Genomic DNA, 7,491 nt, shown 5'->3' with positions numbered 1-7,491 from the left:
CTTGAGCACTGAGCAGCTAAAGCAAAAGGAAGAATTGATGAAGTAAAAGAACTGAACAGAAGATTTCAAAGGGCAGCTCGAGAAGACAAAGTAAAGTATTATAATGACATGTGCAAAGAGCTGGAAATGGAAAACCAAAAGGGAAGAACATGCTCAGTGTTTCTCAAGCTGAAAGAATTGAAGAAAAAATTCCAGCCCCGAGTTGCAATAGTAAAGGATTCCATGGGGAAAACATTAAAGGACACAGGAAGCATCAAAAGAAGATGGAAGGAATACAAGGAGTCATACCAAAAAGAATTAGTCGATGTTCAACCATTTCAAGACATGGCATATGATCAGGAGCTGATGGTACTGAAGGAAGAAGTCCAAGCTGCTCTGAAGGCATTGGCGAAAAACAAGGCTCCAGGAATTGATGGAATATCAATTGAGATGTTTCAACAAACAGATGCAATGCTGGAGGTGCTCACTCGTCTATGCCAAGAAATATGGAAGACAGCTTCCTGGCCAACCGACTGGAAGAGATCCATATTTATGCCTATTCCCAAGAAAGGTGATCCAACCGAATGTGGAAATTATAGAACAATATCATTAATATCACACGCAAGCAAAATTTTGCCGAAGATCATTCAAAAAAGGCTGCAGCAGTATATCGACAGGGAACTGCCAGAAATTCAGGCTGGTTTCAGAAGAGGACGTGGAACCAGGGTTACCATTCTGATTTTAGATGGATCCTGGCTGAAAGCAGAGAATATCAGTAGGATGTTTACCTGTGTTTTATTGACTATGCAAAGGCATTTGACTGTGTGGATCATAACAAACTCTGGGTAACACTGCGAAGAATGGGAATTCCAGAACACTTAATTGTGTTCACGAGGAACCTTTACATAGATCAAGAGGCAGTTGTTCGGACAGAACAAGGGGATACTGATTGATTTAAAGTCAGGAAAGGTGTGCGTCAGGGTTGTATTCTTTCACCATACCTATTTAATCTGTATGCCGAACAAATAATACGAGAAGCTGGACTATATGAAGAATGGGGCATCAGGATTGGAGGAAGACTCATTAACAACCTGCGTTATGCGGATGACACAACCTTGCTTGCTGAAAGTGAAGAGGACTTGAAGCACTCACTAATGAAGATCAAAGACCACAGCCTTCACTTTGGATTGCACCTCAACATAAAAAAAACAAAAATCCTCACAATCGGACCAATAAGCAACATGATGATAAATGGAGAAAAGATCGAAGTTGTCAAGGATTTCGTGTTATTTGGATCCACAATCAACAGCCATGGAAGTAGCAGTCAAGAAATGAAAAAACACATTGCATTGGGTAAATCTGCTGCAAAGGACCTCTTTAAAGTGTTGAAGACCAAAGATGTCACCTTGAAGACTAAGGTGTGCCTGACCCAAGCCATGCTACTTTCAATCGCATCATATGCATACGAAAGCTGGACAATGAATAAGGAAGACCGAAGAAGAATTGATGCCTTTGAATTGTGGTGTTGGTGAAGAATATTGAATATACCATGGACTGCCAAAAGAACGAGCAAATGTGTCTTAGAAGAAGCACAACCATAATGCTCCTTAGAGGCAAGGATGGTGAGACTGCATTACCTACTTTGGACATTTTGTCAGGAGGGATCAGTCCCTGGAGAAGGACATCATGCATGGCTGACTACAGGGTCAGTGGAAAAGAGGAATACCCTCAAAGAGGTGGATTGACACAGTGGCTGCAGCAATGTGCTCAAGCATAACAACGATTGTAAGGATCGCTCAGGACCGAGCAGTGTTTTGTTCTGTTGTGCATAGGGTCGCTATGAGTTGGATCCGACTCGATGGTACCTAATAACAACAACAACAACATTTAGGTCTTTATCCAGTTGAGTTAGTTTTTGTGTATGATGCTCGGTATGGGTCCTGTTTCATTTTTTTTTTTTACAGACAGGCATCCAGTTTTGCCAGAACCACTTGTTAAAAAGAATGTCTTTTCCACATTTAATGGATTTTGTTCCTTTTTCAAAGATCAGCTGGTTATGGATGGATGGATATACCTCAGGGTTCTCCATGCTGTTGCGTTGGTTTATGTGTCTGACATTGTACCAGTACTAGGCTGTTTTGACTACCATGCCTGTATAGTAGAATCTGAGATCAGGTAGTATGAGGCCTCTTATTTTGTTCTTTTTCTTCAAAATGCTGTACATATTCAGGGCCTCTTTCCTTTTCAAGTAAAGCTGGTGATTAGTTTTTCCATCTCATTAAAGAATGCTGTGGATACTTCGATCAGGATAGCATTTTATCTGCAGATCGCTTTGGATAGAATTGACATTTTCACAATGTTGAATCTTCTTATCCATGAGTATGTTGTTTTTCCATTTATGTAGGTCTATTGCAATAGTGCTTTGTGGTTTTCATTGCATATGTCTTTCAAATCCCTGGTTAGATTTATACCTACGTATTTTATCTTTTTAGTGGCTGTTATAAGGGGTATTGTTTTCCCAATTTCCTTTTTGAAGTTCTATTTTTGGTGTAATCCAACTGATTTTTGTATGTTGATCTCATACTCTGGTACTCTGCTGAATCTTTCTATTAGTTACAGTAATTTTATTGTGGGATCTCTGGGGTTCTCTATGTATAGTATCATGTCATCTTCAAACAGGGATACTTTTACTTCTTCCTTTCTGATTTGGACACCCTTTATTTCTTTCTCTTGCCTTATTGCTCTAGCTAGGACTTCCAGCACAATGTTAAGCAGAGTGATATTAAAGGTCATCCGTGGAGGCAGGGCCAAGATGGCAGGGTAGTCAGATGCTTCTGGTGATCCCTCTCACAACAAAACCAAAAAAAAAAAAAACAAGTGGAACAATTATATATATGACAAGTTAGAAGACTTGAACATCAAAGGCAAAGTTAGGAAATTGGACTGAGTGGCAGGGGGAGGGACGGATGGTTCAGAAGCTGTGAGGAGTTGCTGGACCTCATTCAGTGGGAACCAGCACCCATCAGACACAATCCCCCAGAGTGACTGCAGCGGGGCTGGCAGTAGCATTTGGAATGTGGTTTTCTCAAGGAGAGACAGCAAGCCACACAGTCTACTCACACCTCCAGAACCAGAGAAGAACAGTGCTCTTGGCAAAGGCTAAGTACTTGGGTTTATTTTACCATGCCCCCAGCCCCCAATCTGGCTTCAATGGCTGTCCATTTCCGGGGACCCGAGATAAGTCCTGCTGCATGCCCTGAGCCATTCTTCTGGCCTTGGAGAAGAAATAAATTAGCAATTGGGGGAAAAGATAATCTGCCAGCTCCACTAACCTGGGGAGCTCAGGACAGAAGCGGCTCCTGTCCAGGCATACACGGTCCATGGACTTTGAATACCTTTCACCCCTGCATGGACCTGTGTGGGCCCATTTCAGGAGCTTAAGCACTTGTTGGCAGAGTACGACAGTATATGTGCCTGAGGTCTGACTTCAACTGTTTCAGCTGTGCAATGGAGAGGTGGGTTTTTGGTGTTTGACACTTATTTGCCTATTAAACATGGTCCTCACCTACCCACATCAAGGGCATAAGGATTGGTGGCTCCACCCACATCACCTAGCCACCCGCGACAGGTACAAGGATAAGTGGTGCCTCCCAGTCCTTACAACCAAAAGTACTGGCTGCCCCTGGTCTAGCTGCAGAACCCACCCACCTGTGTGCTCTAGGGAACAGGAACGTGCTTTCCTCACAGACATCCGGGGGACAGTTGTCAGTCCCTTGCCTTGTTCAGACCGTGAAACCCTGCTGCAATCAGCTACCTGTATCTACACCAATCACCCCTGCTCCTCTAACACTGTAGGACAGAGCCTGTACCGCATGCTTGATGACCAACTACCTGGACACCTGAGCTGAATCCATACAAGAAAAATGAATGGACTCCTAGGCTCATATACCTGATAACAACTCTAGACATCTGGTGACAGGACGTTAGAACTTCAAAGACAAAAATAATCAAGCTAACTCCCTCAAGCAGTGTATTTGGGCATATCAAAACAAAACAGCAAGAAGCAAGGATACAGTAAGTGAACAGAAAATAAATTAATACAATAACTTATAGATGGCTCAGAGACAACAGTCAGTATCAAATCACATAAAGAAGCAGACCATGATCGCTTCAACAAGCTCTTAAACAAAAAATCAAGGATCCTTCCAGATGAAGGTGCCTTCTTGGAATTACCAGATGTAGAATACAAAAGATTAATATACAGAACTCTTCAAGACATCAGGAACAAGATCAGGCAACAAACAGAAGAAGCCAAGGAACACATAGATAAAGCAGTTGAAAAAATTAAAAAGATTATTCAAGAACATAATGAAAAAATTAATAGGCTGCAAGAATCCATAGAGAGACAGCAATCAGAAATTCAGAAAATTAACAATAAAATTACAGAATTAGACAACTCAATAGAAAGTCACAGGAGCAGAATTGAGGAAATGAAAGGCAGAATTAAGAGATTGAAGATAAAACACTTGGCACCAATATATTTGAAGAAAAAGCAGATAAAAGAATTTTAAAAAATGAAGAAACTCTAAGAATCATGTGGGATTGTATCAAGAGAAATGACCTCTGAGTGATTGGAGTGCCAGAACAGGGAGGGATAACAGAAAATACAGAGAGAATTGTTAAAGATTTATCGGCAGAAAACATCCCTGATATTGTGAAAGATGAGAAGATATCTATCCAAGATGCTCATTCAACTCCACATAAGGTAGATCTCAAAAGAAAGTCACCAAAACATATTATAATCAAACTTGCCAAAACTAAAAATAAAGAGAATTTTAAGAGTGGCTAGGGATAAATCAAAAGTCACCTACAAAGGAGAGTCAATAAGAATAAGCTCAGACTACTCGGCAGAAACCATGCAGACAAGGAGGCAATGGGATGACTTATGTAAAACATTGAAGGAAAAAAATTGCCAGACAAGAATCATATATCCAGCAAAAATGTCTCTCAAATATGAAAATGAAAATAGGACATTTCTAGATAAATAGAAGTTTAGGGAATTCATAAAAACCAAACCAAAACTACAAGAAATACTAAAGGGATTTCTTTAGTTAGAAAGTCAATAATATCAGGTATCAATCCAAGACTAGAACAGTGGACAGAGCAATCAAATGTCAACCCAGACAGGGAAATCACAAAAATAAGTCAAGATTGAAAAAAATGCTCACAGCAGGGAAACAATGATGTTATTATGTAAAAGAAGATAACATTAAAACAATAAAGAGGGACTAAAAAATGTAGTCATAGATCTTTTATATGGAGAGGAAGTCAAGGTGATATAAAGAAATAAAAGTTAGGTTTAAACTTAGAAAAATAGGGGTAAATATTGAGGTAACCATGAAGGAGACTAACAATTCTACACATCAAAATAAAACACAAGAAAAACCTAAAGACTCAGCAAAAACAAAATCAACAACAAAGAATAAGAGGAAAAGACCATATATAAAGATAAACTACTCAGCACAAAAATTAAGTGGAAAAAAGAAACTGTCAACAACACGCAAAAAGACACCAAAATGACAGCACTAGACTCAAAGCTATCCATAATTACACTGAATGTAAATGGACTAAATGCACCAATAAAGTGACAGAGAGAGACAGAATGGATTAAAAAAAAACACGATGCATCTATTTGCTGCCTACAAGATACACAACTCAGACTTAAAGATACAAACAATCTAAAACTCAAAAGATGAAAAAAATATTTCCAGCAAACAACAATCGAAAAAGAGTAGGACTAGCTATATTCATTTCTGACAAAATAGACTTTAAAGTAAAATCCACCACAAAGGATAAGGAAGGACACTATATAATGATTAAAAGGACAATATACCAGGAGGATACAACCATATTAAATAACTTTGCACCCAGTGACAGGGCTTCAAGATACATAAAAAAAACTCTAGCAGCACTGAAAAGTGAATTAGACCGCTCCACAATAACATTAGGAGATTTCAACACACCACTTTCAGTGAAGGACAGAACATCCAGTAAGAAGCTCAATCAAGACACGGAAGATCTCAATGCCACAATCAACCAACATGACCCCATAGACATATACAGAACACTCCACCCAACAGCAACCATGTGTATTTTCTTTTCCAACGCACATGGAACATTCTGTAGAATAGACCACATATTAGGTTATTAAGCAAGCCTTAACAGAATCCAAAACGTCAAAATATTGCAAAGCACCTTCTCTGACCATAAAGCCATAAAAGTAGAAATCAGTAACAGAAAAAGGAGGGAAAAGAAATAAAACACTTGGAAACTGAACAACACTCTGCTCAAAAACAACTAGGTTATAGAAGAAATTAAGTATGGAAAAAAGAAATTCATAGAATCAAATGAGAATGAAAACACTTTCTATCAGAACCTTTGGGACACAGCAAAAGCAGTGCTCGGAGGTCAATTTAGAACAATAAGTGCACACAGCCAAACAAAAGAAAGGACCAACATCAAAGAATTATCCCTACAACTTGAACAAATAGAAAGAGAGCAACAAAAGAAACCCTCAAGCACCAGAAGAAAGCAAATAATTAAAATTGGAGCAGAATTAAATGAAATAGAACACAGAAAAACAATTGAAAGAATTAACAAGATCAAAACCTCGTTCTTTGAAAGAATTAACAAAATTGATAAACCACTGGCCAAACTGACAAAAGAAAAACAGGAGAGGAAGCAAATAACTTGAATAAGAAATGGGATGGTCGATATCACAACAGACCCAAATGAAATTAAAAGAATCATATCAGATTACTATGAAAATTGTTCTCTAACAAATTTGAAAACCTAGAAGAAATGAATGAAATTTTGGAAACTCGCTACCTACCTAAACTAACACAAACAGAGGTAGAACAACTAAAGAAACCCATAAAAAAGGAAGAGGTTGTTAAGGTAATCGAAAACTCCCAACAAAAAAAAGCCCTGGGCATGACGGCTTCACCGGAGAATCCTACCAAGCTTTTAGAAAAGAGTTACCACCACTACTACTAAAGGTATTTCAGAGCATAGAAAAGGACGGAATACTCCCAACCTCATTCTATGAAGCCACCATATCCCTGATACCAAAACCAGGTAAAGACACCACAAAAAAAGAAAATTACAGAGCTGTATCCCTCATGAACCTAGATGCAAAAATCCTCGACAAAATTCTAGCCAATAGAATTCAACAACATATCAAAAAAATAATTCACCGTGACCAAGTGGGATTCACACCAGGTATGCAGGGATGCTTCAACATTAGACAAACAATGTAACCCTTCCTTTAAATAAAACAAAAGAACGAAATGATCTTATCAATTGATGCAGAGAAGGCGTTTGAGGAAGTCCAAAACCTATTCATGATAAAAACTCTCAGCAAAATAGGAATAGAAGGAAAATTCCTCAAGATAACAAACTGCATTAATATAAAGCCAACAGCCAACATCGTTCTAAATGGAGAGAGTCTGA

The sequence above is a fragment of the Loxodonta africana genome, chromosome X (genome assembly GCF_030014295.1).
Source record: "Loxodonta africana isolate mLoxAfr1 chromosome X, mLoxAfr1.hap2, whole genome shotgun sequence".
Taxonomy (NCBI): Eukaryota; Metazoa; Chordata; class Mammalia; order Proboscidea; family Elephantidae; genus Loxodonta; species Loxodonta africana.
Note: the sequence above shows the minus strand (reverse complement) of the source record.